This window comes from Silene latifolia, chromosome 3, assembly GCF_048544455.1.
Source record: "Silene latifolia isolate original U9 population chromosome 3, ASM4854445v1, whole genome shotgun sequence".
NCBI lineage: Eukaryota > Viridiplantae > Streptophyta > Magnoliopsida > Caryophyllales > Caryophyllaceae > Silene > Silene latifolia.
In genome coordinates, this window is record NC_133528.1 from 140,063,345 (window position 1) to 140,079,243 (window position 15,899).

General features: G+C 41.2%; 1 non-coding gene across 1 annotated transcript; it reads right to left on the reverse strand.

Annotated features, from left to right (window-relative positions):
• Positions 1 to 13,283: 13,283 nt before the first annotated feature.
• LOC141650152 (small nucleolar RNA R71) lies at positions 13,284 to 13,390 on the reverse strand. Its single transcript, XR_012546205.1, has one exon. It is a non-coding gene; the product is annotated as a small nucleolar RNA R71 (small nucleolar RNA).
• Positions 13,391 to 15,899: the final 2,509 nt, after the last annotated feature.

Genomic DNA, 15,899 nt, shown 5'->3' on the forward strand with positions numbered 1-15,899 from the left:
ACAATTCTCAAAACCAAACCAAAAGTGTAATACATGTTCTCAAACCGATTTATTTCTAAACCGAAATGTAAATAAACTAATAAGCTACAGCGGAAGACTCCTATCATCATATCGTGGCAATCCCACTATCCCAAGTACTCATCTCATACCTGCTCAATATCTGCTCACCATCCCCGAATGGATCACCGCAGTTTACAAAACAACAATAAGGGTCGACTAATCACACAACTCAATATATATATCAACAATAAGATAAACAGACAACTTAACTGTCACACACACACAACCAACCAATTCCAATCTTCTCAATCATGATCATCCCTTTGGACCCACGCCCGATGGGGGACCGCAGCCGTACCCACCAAATCCCCGCTCCACATAGTGAGCGATAACCCTGTCCATTAATGTGCACATCCCTTCTGTGGCGGGTTCCACAGAAGGCGAAACTAGGGCGTGAAGCCACTCCCGCAAGTGACCCCACTCAGCCGAGGACACGCCTCAAGAACCACAGACAACAATCACAATCACAATCACAATCACGACCGTCATAATACAATTACTTTATCAAACAATCAATCTCAACACATCAACAATCATCCCATTATGGGACTAATACTGAGTAGGAAATCCTACCTGGAAAGCACACTGTCAGACGGTCTCTACTGCTGTATCAAAAAGCTTCCTCTATGAACCCTCCTCCTATCATACAACATATAAATGCTACCAAATCACATACTACTCAAAAACCCCCAAATCCCTATATTAGGGTTTAACCAAATTAAAGAAAAGACAATAAAAAGGGTACATAGATCTTACCCTCGACGCAAGGAATTCAACAGTATAACCAACGATGAGAACCGACCTCCCAAACTCCAGGAATTGCTAACAATGCGATTAAGATGGTGAACTTGCTTGCTTTCTCTCTTAAACAGTAAATTAGGTTTTGCAAAAGTGATTTAGAAACAATGACGAAAGGTTATATATCTTAATCGCATAATTAACAAAACCCGAGAAAACTCCCCGTAAAACCGGCTACTCGATCGAGTACCCAAGGTACTCGATCGAGTACCCCCCTACTCGATCGAGTGCCCCAGCTACTCGATCGAGTACCCAACAGGTCAGAAACTTTTCTAAAACGCAACTTACCCTTACTCGACAGAGTAAGGCCTACTCGATAGAGTACCCAAAGACTCATAAATACGGAGTATTACAGTCTTCCCTCCTTTAAAAGAATTTCGTCCCCGAAGTTCAAACCACCACTAAACAAAGGTACTCCATAACACTCCCGACTCAACAACCAAAACAAAATTCAACATAAAACATGTTACTAACCCAACTCATCCCGACAAACGCACCGACGCAACATACAAAAAGGGGTATAAAAACTCTTAAAAACTGCTCGCGATCATCTCCTACCCCCCCTAAAAGAAACAAGGTTACGTCCCCGTAACCATACATACCTGATCAAAATGGAAAGGGTAACGCTCTTTCATAGCTTCCTCTGGCTCCCATGTAGCTTCCTCGGTCTCGTGGTTAGACCAAAGGATCTTAAGCAGAACTGTCTCACCACTCCTAGTCTTTCTAACCTTTCGGTCAAGAATCTGCTTAGGCACCTCAAGATATGATAAGGACTCATCTAGCTCTAAGCTCTCTGCCTCTAACACATGTGACGGGTCACTCACATACTTCCACAGGTGCGATACATGAAACACATTATGCACTCTCTCTAATGCGGTGGTAAAGCCGGACGATATGCAACTTCCCCAACTCGCTCTAAGATCTCATAAGGCCCTATAAACTTCTGACTTAGCTTGCCTTTCTTCCCAAATCTCATAACCCCACGCATAGGAGACACTTTCAAAAGAACCTTGTCCCCAACCTGAAACTCTATGTCTCGGCGATGTAGATCTGCATAACTCTTTTTCCTATCCGTTTGCTCTCATCCGTTCCCGATCATCTTAACTGTTCCACCATCTCATGCACCATCTCGGTCCTAAAACCCTTTGCCTCAAAGACTATCGTCCCAACAGATTGGACTCCTACATCTCCTCCCATACAAAGCCTCAAACGGTGCCATACCAATACTAGTGTGATAGTTGTTATTGTAAGAAAATTCTATCAAGTCCAACCTCTGTTCCCGATTACCACCAAAATCCATCACACAAGCTCGCAACATATCCTCAAGAGTCTTAATTGTTCTCTCGATCTGCCGTCTGTCGCAGGATGAAATCTTGTACTCATCTTCAAAGTTGTTCCCAACGATTCCTGCAACTCTTTCCAAAACCTCGATATAAATCTCGCATCTCTGTCAGACACTATGTCCTTAGGGACTCCATGTAACTTAAGCACGTTCTTTCGATAGGCCATAGCCAATTGTGCCTTAGTCCATGTATCTTTCATTGGAACAAAGTGAGTGACTTGGTCGGTCGATCCACTATTACCCAAATCATGTTGTTACCCTGTTGACTCTTTGGCAAACCCACAATGAAATCCATGGAAATAGATTCCCACTTCCACTCAGGTACCTCTAAAGACTGAATCTTACCTTGTGGTCGTCGCTGTTCCCCTTTAACTTTCTGGCATGTCAAACATCGGGACACAAACTCAGCTGTCTCTTTCTTTATCCCAGGCCACCAAAACGTTTTCTTCAAATCCTTGTATAGCTTGTCACCACCGGGATGTCGAATATGGTGTACAATGCACCTCTGTCATGATTGTCTTTTTCAACTCCTCATCATTAGGAACACACCACCTACCATCAAACCTCGGACTACCATCCGTATGAATAGAAAATCGGGACTTTGTCCCTTTCTCTACTCCGACTCTCCACTCCACTATCTTAGGATCCAACGCCTTTGTTTACCTCGAATGTCATCATAAAACTCCATTTGTCTTTGTCATATCACCCATGGCATCTCCTTTCTACATCATATGTATCCCAAACCTCGCTACCTCATCTCTCAGCCTCATCAAAGATAGAGCTGTACACAGAGAATATACACTCTTCCTACTGAAAGCATCAGCAACAACGTTGGCCTTCCCTTCATGGTAGATAATTTCCATGTCATAATCGCCAATCAGCTCCATCCACCTCCTCTGTCTCATGTTCAACTCCTTTTGAGTGAAGATGTACTTGAGACTCTTGTGATCAGAAAATACCTTAAAGATTGCTCCATAAAGGTAATGTCTCTAAATCTTGAGAGCAAACACCACCGCACCCAACTCCAGATCATGAGTAGGGTAGTTCTCCTCATAAGGCTTCAATTGCCTAGAAGCATAGGCAATCACTTTACCATTCTGCATCAACACACATCCCAACCCATTCTTCGAGGCATCTGTATAAACCTCAAAGTTCTCGCTCCCTTCAGGCAATGCTAAGACAGGAGTTGTGGTCAAACGTTTCTTTAATGTTTGGAACGCCGTCTCACAACTCTCATCCCAACGAAACCTATTCTCTTTTCTCATCAACGCTGTCATAGGTCTAGCTATCTTGGAGAAATCCTTCACGAACCGTCTGTAGTATCCAGCTAAACCCAAGAAACTCCTAATTTCGGCAACATTCTTTGGTGCTTCCCACTTTGTCACTGCCTCAATTTTCGCCGGATCCACAGCCACTCCCTCCTTAGAGATCACATGCCCCAGAAAAGCAACTTTCTCTAACCAAAACTCACACTTGGACAACTTAGCATACAACTCATGCTCCCTCAATGTTTGCAACACGATCCTCAGATGCTCTTCATGTTCCTCCTTAGTCTTAGAATAGACTAAGATATCATCGATAAATACCACTACAAACTGGTCCAAGAACTGTCTGAAGATTCTATTCATCAAATCCATAAACACTGCCGGCGCATTAGACAACCCAAACGGCATCACCACATACTCATAATGGCCATACCTCGATGTGAAAGCTGTCTTTGGTATGTCCACCTCTCTAATCTTCACCTGATGGTACCCCGACCTCAAATCAATCTTAGAAAAGACTGATGCACCACTCAACTGATCAAATAGGTCATCTATCCTTGGCAAAGGATACTTGTTCTTTATCGTCACTCGGTTCGACTCCCGTAATCTATGCACAACCTCAAACTCCCATCTTTTTCTTCACAAAAAGAACTGGTGCTCCCCACGGCGATACACTAGGTCTAATGTATCCCTTCTCTATCAAATCATCCAACTGTTTCCTGAGCTCCTCCATCTCCTTAGGACCCATACGGTACGGTGCCTTAGAGATTGGCCCCGTCCCTGGCTTCAACACAACGGTGAAATCTATCTCCCTCTTCGGTGGTAACCCCGGAATCTCATCAGGAAAAACATCTGCAAACTCTCCCACCACTGGTATCTGATCAACTGTCGGACTCTCTATCCGGTCATCTCTCATATGACACAAGATCAAAGGACATCCCTTCCTCAGATAAGACTTCAAGGTGACAGCTGCAATCAACTTAACTTTGGGTTTGACTAGAAACCCACGATAAGACACACTAACACCCTTAAGACCTCTTAAAGACACTTTCTTTTGATGACAGTCTATCTTAGCTTTATACTTTCCTAACCTGTAATACTACGGTTTTATGAGTCTCTGGGTACTCTATCGAGTAGGCCTTACTCTGTCGAGTAAGGGTGTGTTGCGTTTTAAATTAGTTTCTGACCTGTTGGGTACTCGATCGAGTAACCTTGATACTCGATCGAGTAAGGGGGTACTCGATCGAGTACCTCAGCTACTCGATCGAGTAGCTCGGTTAGCGGGTGATAATTCGATGGATTTGTTAATAACACGGATTAATATATAAATCTTTCCGTCACTTTCATAATACACTTTTACAAACCCAATAACATTAAAAGGGAGATTCAAGTTACGTTCTTCGCATTCATCCGTGTTGTTGACAAATCCCGGAGCTTGAGAGGTCGGATTCCATCGTTCTTTATACCTTTGTGATCCTTGCGTCGAGGGTAAGATCTACATACCAATTTTATAGTATTTCGTTAAGTTTCGTTAAACCCTAATTTTGGGATTGGGGGTTTTTGTTATGTTTCTTGATTGGTAGCAATTGCATGATTATATGTTAGGAGGAGGATTCGTAGGAGAGAAATTTTGATACAGCTGTTGAGACCGTCTGATTGTGTTGTTGTTCCAGGTAGGGTTTCCCTACTCAGTATTACTTACATAATGTGTGGTGATTGTGCTGTAATTAGTGTGATTGATTGATTCAGACGGTTGTGCTTATACATTGTTGATTGATTCAGATGGTTGTTGATATTGTGATTGTGATTGTTTGTCTGTGGTTCTCGAGATGCGTTCTCGGCTGAGTGGAGTCACTTGCGGGAGTGGCTTCACGCCCTAGTTTCGCCCTTCGTGGAACCCGCCACGGAAGGGGATGTGCACATTAATGGGACAGGGTTATCGCTCGGTATGATGAGCGGGGCTTAGGTGGGAACGGCTGCGCACTACTACAAAACTCGTTATGGACATCAGTCGATGGACATCGGATTATCTGAAAAACCGATGTACATAACATGCACATCGGTTGTTTGCAAAAAACTGATGTGCATATAATTATATGTACATCGGTTGCTTTAAAAAACACATGTCCATTATTTCTGATTTTAAAGGACATGTGATATTTAATAAAACCCATATCTATATAAAAATCATGGACATGGGACATTATATTTAATCGATGTGCATCTAAAGTGAAAATTATAGGCGGCAAAAATATTTACCTCACCGCCATCACTTATAATTTCGACTACATGCATTCTTCCCCAAATTAAAAACCTAACAACATCTTCCTCTTATTTCGACTACCCCATCTTCACAAAGCAACTCAGCGCTGAACATTCACTCCCTGATGTCGGCCCACCGTATACCTACCGTCGAATTCTTTATCTCGTTTCTAGGTATTATTTTTTGTGAATTGTTGGTCCGCAACACACCTACCACCTTATTTTGAATAAATTTGATGATTTTTTTTTGTTATTTGTTGTTCTTTTTTACTTATATTATTGTTATCGAACCTAATATATCTACTATTGCTAAGTTATTTATATTTTGTGTTGTTATTGAAGGTATTGTAAGTTAGGGTATATAGAAATTTGGGGTTTTTGGAAAATTAATTGTATTATCGGAGGTAATATGATATTTGTGAGGTTCGTTATCAGTTTCGCCTTTCGAGTTTCTCTATTTTTGCTTATTTTTCCTTGTTTATGATGTAGAAGTATGTAGAAAGTGAGATTATTTTGATTTATTTGGCTCTTTATTTGGTGCTTGAACCATATTCAAGTTAATTATCTAGATTTTTGTTTGTCATCTATGGAATTGCAATGATTTTTGTTTGATATGGTGTTTTAATGTTGACTGCAAATTTATCAATGCTCAGATTTGGGATATTGCTGGTCGGAGAAGGTGTGTTTTTTTCTTCTCAATTATTCATTTCTAACATGAGTTTGTGTTAATTTTGTGGGTTCTCCTCATTTTGGAGATCTTGTACCTATAATTTCCATGTTTGTTTTTGAGATTTTGTGAATGTGGTATTTTTAATGCTACTGCAGTTTGCTTGTAACCCATATACCTTTACCATACTAATGTTACTATAGTTTGCTTGTAATCTGATCCAATGCTTTCTCATAAGATTTTTCAAGGTCTGTTGGGGTGTCTTAATGTAAAGACTAAAAATAATTGGTTAAATCTTGACTTCAATTTGCCCTTGTCTTGTTTGAATGAGAGTGTACTGTTCCATAAATAAGCATGATGGTTTGCTTAAACCATGTGAATTACTTCTACTGCATATTTTTATACAATGTGGAGTAATTTTAGATGACAGATTAGTGCATATGATAGGGACTATGTTGCTCTTTGGGATTGGATTGGAATCAAGTGAGAAATAGCATGATTGTCGTCTCTTATCTTTGCTTATTATCAAACTATGTAGATTTAAAGTTATTTACGAGTTTCTGTAGGGCATATTTTGTGAAATGAGGATAAATGAATAATGTAGTAGATTTTATTGACGTTATAAACTTATCTTATAATATATTCGCGAGTTACTCAAATACTAATACTATTTGACTGATCCAAAATCATGGCTATCTTGAATATTAATTTTTGTTCTAATGATTTGGTTGAGTAATTTTTTTCTTCTCGCCGGCTTCATTCCTGTGTCAGGTTATATACCTTCTATTAGACTTATTATTGTTAGATTCTTAGCTTATTTGAGTAATTGTAATTCTTAGCCTATTAAGTTATTTTTTCTTGCTGCAGGTATTGTGTTCACCCAATCACTACTGTAAATAGTGTCAAATGACAGCATTTGTATTTTCCTGTTCAAAAGTAATTTTTGCCTTTTGATATTGTCATTACTATCTGTGGGTGTATCATTAAATGAAGCTATTAGTCTATACAAAGGACGGAGAATATCTCATCAAAGGGAGAAGCACTACTAACTGGAAAGTGCATCAACTGGTTTTATTTATACTGGTGTAACTCTCGTCTGTCTTTTAAGGAGTCCAGTCACTCGTTGGGCTTCTGTGGCATTTGGAGCTGGAGTGGGACTTGGATCTGCTTACTGAGACTACTCGCATTTATTTGGCAAGCCCACAACAACTTTTTGAAAGGCCTGCGACTGTTTCTGAAACACCTGCTTCCCAGGCAAGTTATCTCCTTCAGTTCATGTACTCCATTATGAGCTCCGTAAAATATCTGCCTTGTTGATTATTGTGGCCCTATCTGTATTATATGAAACTGAGTAGTTATCAAGTTAAGCCATTTTACCTTTTGAAATCCACTGAGTTAAAGTCGAGCCTTAAGTTCCTCGTACAGATCATATGACAATTCAGTATTACATATGATGAGTTTTCTTTTGTGAATGCCTCAGGTGTATTTTGGTGTCACTACGCTAATTGATGCCACTTCAAGCGACAGTCAGAAGACAGAAGATAAGCAAAAAGAGGTAGTGGCTGAAATGCTGAATGAAAATAATTGTGAAATATTTAACAAAATGCATGTTGATTGCCTAGTGTGTATTATGCTCATGCTATATTGTTATGGGAGTGGGAGCTTCAGCAATCTGAGTTCTTTGATATGTTTATAGGTCTTTGTTGGCCATTGCTAGTTGAACTGAAGATGAGGAAAAGAGATGGTGTTACCCATTGATCCATTCCCCTACCTTATCGCTTACAATGGCATATTTAATTCCTCCTGTTTTTATTTTTGGGAAAATGCATCTGTTTATGAATCTTCAGGAAAAACCCTTATCGGTATGGCAGAAGTTGAAGCGGCCATACATGAAATGTTCCAAGCTCCTCACATTCAGGTGAGTGTATTGCTAGTAGTTATGATACTTCAAATACAATAATGTATGTGTCTCGTTAGTTATATAGGATCTTCTATGTTGATATTTTGTTTTCTCGTTAACTTTGTTGTGTTGAACCAGATTCTCTTGGTAATATGCCCAATGGGAGATGAGCAAATATGAGGCTGCCAAGTAGTCTTGTCTCTTCGGCCTTTTTTTTAAACAATTAGTCAGTTTACATATCGGTTTATATTTTTGTATAGGTTAGTCGTCAAAGTAAATTTAACACATTATGTAGATGAAATTTTTTTGTAATTCGCTTTGGATAACCGACTGATTGTATACAAATATTTTTTGTTGATTATGAAATCATTTTGCATTGTCATCATGTGTACGACTAATATAGGCAACAGCGTAATATTTTTTTTTATATAAAAAATAATAATTATAGACATCGGTTTTTTGCAAAAAAAACTGATGTCCATTGATCAAATAGACATCGGTTTTCCTAAAAATCTGATGTCCATTGATCAAATAGACATCGGTTTTCCTAAAAATCCGATGTCCATTGATCAAATAGACATCGGTTTTCCTAAAAATCCGATGTGCAAATTTTAATGGACATCGGTTTAAAATCCGATGTCCATTAATCCAGAATGGACATGACTAAACTCTACATCGGTTGTGAATCCGATGTCCATATAGCAAAAAGTCTGATGTCCATCACAAGTTTTGTAGTAGTGGCGGTCCCCCACTGGCAGGGCTGGTCCAGTGGACAGTCGGTGACGGAGATGGAGTGGAGTGCCTGATTGTGTATGATTGCTTGATTTGTGTTGGTTCTTTGTCATCTTGTTGATTATATCACTTGTGTAAATAATCGACCCGTTTAAATGTTTTAAAAGCGTGGTGATCCATTCGGGGTGGTGAGCGAGTTATTGAGCGGGTATGATATGACGCGTATGGGATAGCTGGGATGAGTCATCACGTGGCGGGTTAGAAGTCTTCATTTGTGACACACGGTGTTTTATAGCTTTGATAGTTTTAGCGATGAGCAAATGCGAGAATGTTGTATTTCAGTTTATCAGTTTTGGTTTTGACCATGTAATCACTTAAACTATTTACTTTTAAGTATGTTTCGTTATTGTCTTATGATTATCATTGCCTCGGGAAACCGAGATGGTAACATCCTTATACCTGGGTGGTCATGGTAAGGCACTTGGAGTATGGGGGTGTTACATAACCAATCCATCCCGACTATCATCTCAAAACCGTCAAAAGGAAACTCTAGCAAGTTTACAGGTAGATCAACTTGCCCAACTATCATAGATACATCTCTAAACAACCTCCTACATGATACAGACTCACCCGAAGGTATAAAAACTTGCTCACTAACAGACTCATATACCCTCAAACCCAACCGTTTAACATGACTTGAAGATACAAACGACTGAGAAGCCCCCGAATCAAACAAAACAAAGGTAGGAATACCATTAACAAGGAAAGTACCGGTGATAACTTGTGCATCCTCCTCAGCTGCTTCCTTCTCCATCATGAATAACTTTCCACTGGTCTTCTGTCCACCCCTGGGACAAGATCTTGGCCGAGGTGGTCGGCTTAGCACCCGACCCTTGATTGTTGTTGTTGTTCGTTGGTGGTTTCTGATAAGAATTACCGCCGTTGCGGTTGCCTCCACTCTGGTAACTCTGACTTCCCGGTTTGGCCATGACCCAGCCGGTCTTTTGCTCGCATAGCTCTGCGCTGGTCTCTTGGAAAGATCCCGGTGCACTTGTGCACTCATGTCTCTTGTGGCCTACACCACCACAGCTATAGCAGGTCACTCCCCAACTACCACTAACACTCCCACGGCTGCGCCCAAAGGAAGCCCCAAAGATCGAACCACGACCCTTAAGAAAACCCCTTAGGCGATTGTGGTTGCCTTTCTTGTGATTAGATTGGCCACCACCCTCGCTCTCGGACTTCCTCTTCTCACCTTTGACCTCTCTCCGAGCCATCTCCACCAACCTCTCGGCTCTCCCACCCTCTCATAAGCTTCCTTAACATCGTAAGGATTCCCACGGGTAACTTATCTATAATCTTAGGGGTCAACCCCCTCTCAAACCTCAATGCCAGATTCTCCTCACTCAAACCCATATCCTCAAAGATACCTAGACTTCTCATTGAACTCGCCTGTAGTACTCGGCCCACGACATCTCGGCGGTCATCTTGAAACTGTCAAACTCTTCCCTCAACTTACTCCTCACATGCTCCGGTACGAACTCCTTCCTCACAGCCCTACGAAACTCCTCCCAAGGTATAGCAGGTAAACCTTGGTTTGTATATATCTCCTTAGCACTCACCTTCACTGTATCCCACCACTTGCCAGCTGCCTCCCTCAGATAGAACGCAGCTTGTTCCACTCTCATCTCATCAGGACAGTGAACCAAATCTAATATGTTCTCCATCTCTCACATCCAACTATCAAGAAGGTTAGGCTCCCCAACTCCCTTATACTCTTTCGGGTTAAACCTCGCTATATAGAGGCTGATTTTAGAATGATCAACCTCCTTCTCTTTATCCTTATCCTTATCTTTCCCCACAGTCTTTAAAGCCTCAGTAAGAGCATCCTGATGCTCCAACATCTTAACGATGTCATCCATGGTCATAAGCTCAGCTCTCGCATACAAAGCATTCTTCTTGGGCGGCATCTTGAAACTATATATATAAGAAAGGGTAGACATAAACACACGTACTAAACCTCAAAACATGAAAACACGATGCCCAAAACCTACTCGATCGAGTGCCCCAAACATACTCGATCGAGTAACGGGCTACTCGATCGAGTGCCCTCCATACTCGATCGAGTGCCCCAACATCAGACTCCAAACAGACCTTCTGATCTCTAACATACTCGACCGAGTAGCTAGGCTACTCGATCGAGTGACCCCCTACTCGATCGAGTGACCCAGGTACTCGATCGAGTGACCCAGGTACTCGATCGAGTGCCCAAAAACATGATTCTGGACTCGAAATCATCAAAAACCCACCCAATCAAATCAGTCCCACTCGATCGAGTCATGCTAACTCAGAAACGCTACCCGCATGCTATATCATATGCTAACATGCTAAAAACTTCATAAACCGCATATTATATCATAACTAAACGTATAATGCTACGCATCTTTTCATACGATCTACGAGATCATTATATCATGTTATTAAACGCCACCTTGTAAACATCCAACATGTTATCATTCCAACAACAAGTTTCCATATATCATCAACCTTTCTTTCACATTCTCAAATTTCTACTTCAAACATCCAACAATTGCACACACTTCATCGCATTCACATACAAGTTAACCAAACAACACATACGACCTTGACATACACCCCCCATGTGACCGCTTCAAAATTGTAGGGCGAGTTCGCGGCTTCAGGACGTCTCCCAAGCCTTTGCATTAGCTCCTACAACCTTTACCCCGGGTTCATTTTAATTGACTCCCTATGTTCATTAGGTTCATTGGTTCGAGGTTTCAGGATCGTCGCTCACGATACCATTTGTAACACCCCATACTCCAAGTGCCTTACCAGGACCACTCAGGTATGAAGACATTACCATCTCGGTTACCCGAGGCAATGATAATCAAATAAACAATGAAGAAACAACGTTTAAATATAAATACTTAGTGAAGAGTTACAATTCTCAAAACCAAACCAAAAGTGTAATACATGTTCTCAAACCGACTGTTCTAAGCTGAAATGTAAATAAACTAATAAGCTACAAATGGAAGACTCCTATCATCATGTCGTGGCAATCCCAGCTATCCCAGTACTCATCTCATACCTGCTCAATATCTGCTCACCATCCCCGAATGGAACACCGCAGGTTTACAAAACAACAACCGGGGTCAGTACTAATCACACAACTCAATATATATCAACAATAAGATAAAGAGATGACTTAAGCTGTCACACACACACAACCAACCAATTCCAATCATCTCAATCATGATCGTCCACCTTTGGACCCGATTTTGCCGATGGGGGACCGCATCCGTACCCACCAAATTCGCGCTCCACATTGTGAGCGATAACCCTGTCCATTAATGTGCACATCCCTTCGGTGGCGGGTTCCACATAAGGCGAAACTAGGGCGTGAAGCCACTCTCGCAAGTGACCCCCTCTCGGAGGACACGCCTCAAGAACCACGGACAACAATCACAATCACAATCACGACCGTCACAATACAATTACTTTATCAAACAATCAATCTCAACACATCAACAATCATCCCATTATGGGACTAATACTGAGTAGGAAATCCTACCTGGAAAGCACTTTGTCGACGGTCTCTCTCTTTGTATCAAAAAGCTTCCTCTATGAACCCTCCTCCTATCATACAACATATAAATGCTACCAAATCACATACTACTCAAAAACCCCCAAATCCCTATATTAGGGTTTAACCAAATTAAAGAAAAGACAATAAAAAGGGTACATAGATCTTACCCTCGACGCAAGGAATTCAACGGTATAACCAACGATGAGAACCGACCTCCCAAACTCCAGGAATTGCTAACAATGCGATTAAGATGGTGAACTTGCTTGCTTTCTCTCTTAAACAGTAAATTAAGTTTTGCAAAAGTGATTTAGAAACAATGACGGAAGGTTATATATCTTAATCGCATAATTAACAAAACCCGAGAAAACTCCCCGTAAAACCGGCTACTCGATCGAGTACCCCCCTACTCGATCGAGTGCCCCAGCTACTCGATCGAGTACCCAACAGGTCAGAAACTTTTCTAAAACGCAACTTACCCTTACTCGACAGAGTAAGGCCTACTCGATAGAGTACCCAAAGACTCATAAATACGGAGTATTACAGGTAAAGCGGACCGGTGGTTGAATGTTCACCCTCCGGACACATTCACAACTTGGGACGCCTTAGCCAAGGCGTTCCTAGAGAAGTATTATCCATCATCAAAGACCGCTATGCTCCGGAACGAAATTCATACCTTTCAACAAGAGGAAGGAGAGTCCCTAGGAGAGGCATGGGATAGGTACCTAGATCTACTTGCTAGTTGCCCTCATCATGGGATCCCGGCTTGGTACGTGACTCAAACCTTCTTCCAAACTTTGCTCCCAAGGACAAAAGAAATGGTGAATGCCTCCACGGGAGGGGGATTCGATCATTTGGGTGAAGAGGAGGGCACGACTCTAATCAAGAAAATGGTGGACTCCGAGGCAAATTATGGCACAAGAGTTAATGTCTTGAGAAGAAGTAAGCACCCTCCCGAATTCTTAATGAATGTGGAGACCAATGCTAAGCTTGATATGCTTACCAAAAAGCTTGAAGAGTTGAGTAAGAAGAACCAAGTGAACCAAGTGAGCCAAACTACCACATCTCATGGACCATCCATGGAAGAAGTGATGCAAAGATCAACTTGTGAGTCATGTAGAGGGATGGGTCACACTTATGAAGTATGTGCAAATAACCACCATAACAACTTTGATGGGAACAATGTGCAAGAGGTGAACGCTTTCCAAGCATTTAACAATTTCTCCAACCGTCCACCAAGGCCCTCATTCAAGAACAACCAAGGATCCAACCAAAACTTTGCCAACCAATCTCAAGCATACCAAGATTATGGAGGTAACCAAGGGAACCATGGTAATCAAAACTTTTACCAAGGAAACCAAGGAAACCAAGCCAACCAAGGGTTTGGTCAAGGATTCAATCAATGGAACAACAACAATTGGAACAATCAAGGATACAACAATAATCAAAGGTACAATCAAGGGCAAAATCAAGGGTTTAATCAAGGGTACCAAGGGCACAACCAAAATTCCAACTTTAGAGATCAAGGATATGGCTTTTCTCTTCCAATTTTCAACCAACCTTCCAATCAAGAGCCAACACCTCAAGCAAGCAATTTCTTAGGAGATGCTCAATATGACAACTTAGTGAAGTTGATAGGGGATTTGGCAAATAATACCCAACAACAAATCAAGAGTCTTGAAGCTAAATTGGCTTCCCAAGCTCTCATGAGTTCTCAAAAACCACCGGGTGTATTTCTAAGACAAGGGCAAAATCCAAGGGACCCAATGAAGTCAAAGGAAGTTAATGCTATCATGGTGGGAGTTGAAGAGGAAAAAGAAGAGTCATTTGATTTGCCAAGTCAAGAGGAGTTATCATACATTACTCCTTTTTCCATGGCTATGAAAACATTTCAAGAAGTTGACCATGAGCCCGAAAAAGAGAGCATGGGAGATTATGTGCTTGAGCAAATAATGACAATTCATGGTACAAGCTTGGATGTTGAAGTTGACCCAGTTAAGGGAGAGATGATTATGACTTCACCAACCACTATGAGTGAAGAATTTGTGCTTGAAGAAATTGTGAAATTACCAAATGTGAGGGTAGAAGTTGAGAGGAATCCGGAAAAAGAAGAGATGATCATGGTAGAAGAACACTCTTTGGCCAAGCAAGAAGAAGTCATTTCTAAAAGAATGGACATTAGTGGCCATGAGCTTGATGCCTCAAGTGAGAAGTGCAATGTGGTCAAGTCTAAAGAAATTCGCGTCAAACTTGATGACCCCGGGAGTTTCTCAATTCCTTGTACCGTTGGTGACCAAAAGGTGGATAGTGCTTTATGTGACTTAGGGGCAAGTGTGAGTGTCATACCACTTGCACTTGTGAAGAGGTTGAATATTTCAAGCTTAGCCCGCACTTCCATTACAATCAAACTTGCCGATGGAACAATCAAATCTCCGAATGGGATTCTCAAGGATATCATGGTTCAAATTGGTAAGCTTTCAATTCCTACCGATTTTATTGTGTTGGACATCCCTATGGGAAGACGCTCTCGTATCATTCTTGGTAGGCCATTTTTTACCACGGGAGGAGCTATCATAGGTGTCAAAGAGGGACAATTGTCATTCAAAGTTGGGGAGGAAAAGGTTGAATTCAAGCTACCACATTTCTCAAAGAAAACCGTGATTCAAAACATGTTTGCCGTGGAAACATTAGAACTCCATGAGAATGAAGATGAGAACATGGAGCTCTTAATTTCTTGTGAGCCGAAAGTTGATGATAAGCTCCCGGCTAAATTCCTTGAAGAAGAAGTGAATGCTAAAGATAAGTGTGGGGAAAAGGGCAAGACTTGGGAAACCGGGTTCAATTCTAGCACCAATGCCCCTCCAAAATCAAAACCGGGAATTGAAAAGAAGAAGCCAAAAAGATGGAGGAAGAGATCGAAAGGAAATAGGGTATGTGACCCTAATGTTGACAAAGAGACTAAGGAAAAGTTTGAAGAAGAAATGAACCGAAAATGGCAAGAGATTCAAGATGCCATGAGTAAGTTGCATGATTTGATGATGAAGACCAAGGGTTCGTGTGTTGTTGATTCTTGTGTTGAAGTTGGAAGGTTAGTGGGATCTCGGGATATTGATCCCGGATGAATGATGGCCTTGAATGAAGAGGTTTGGTGGAGTAACTTAAGAACCACCGCAATGTATATATTCTCTTTCTCTTTAATTAAGTTTTTACCGCATTTTGCATTTAGTGACATGATTCGATTAGGAGTTAATCTAAATTAGCTCTCTTTG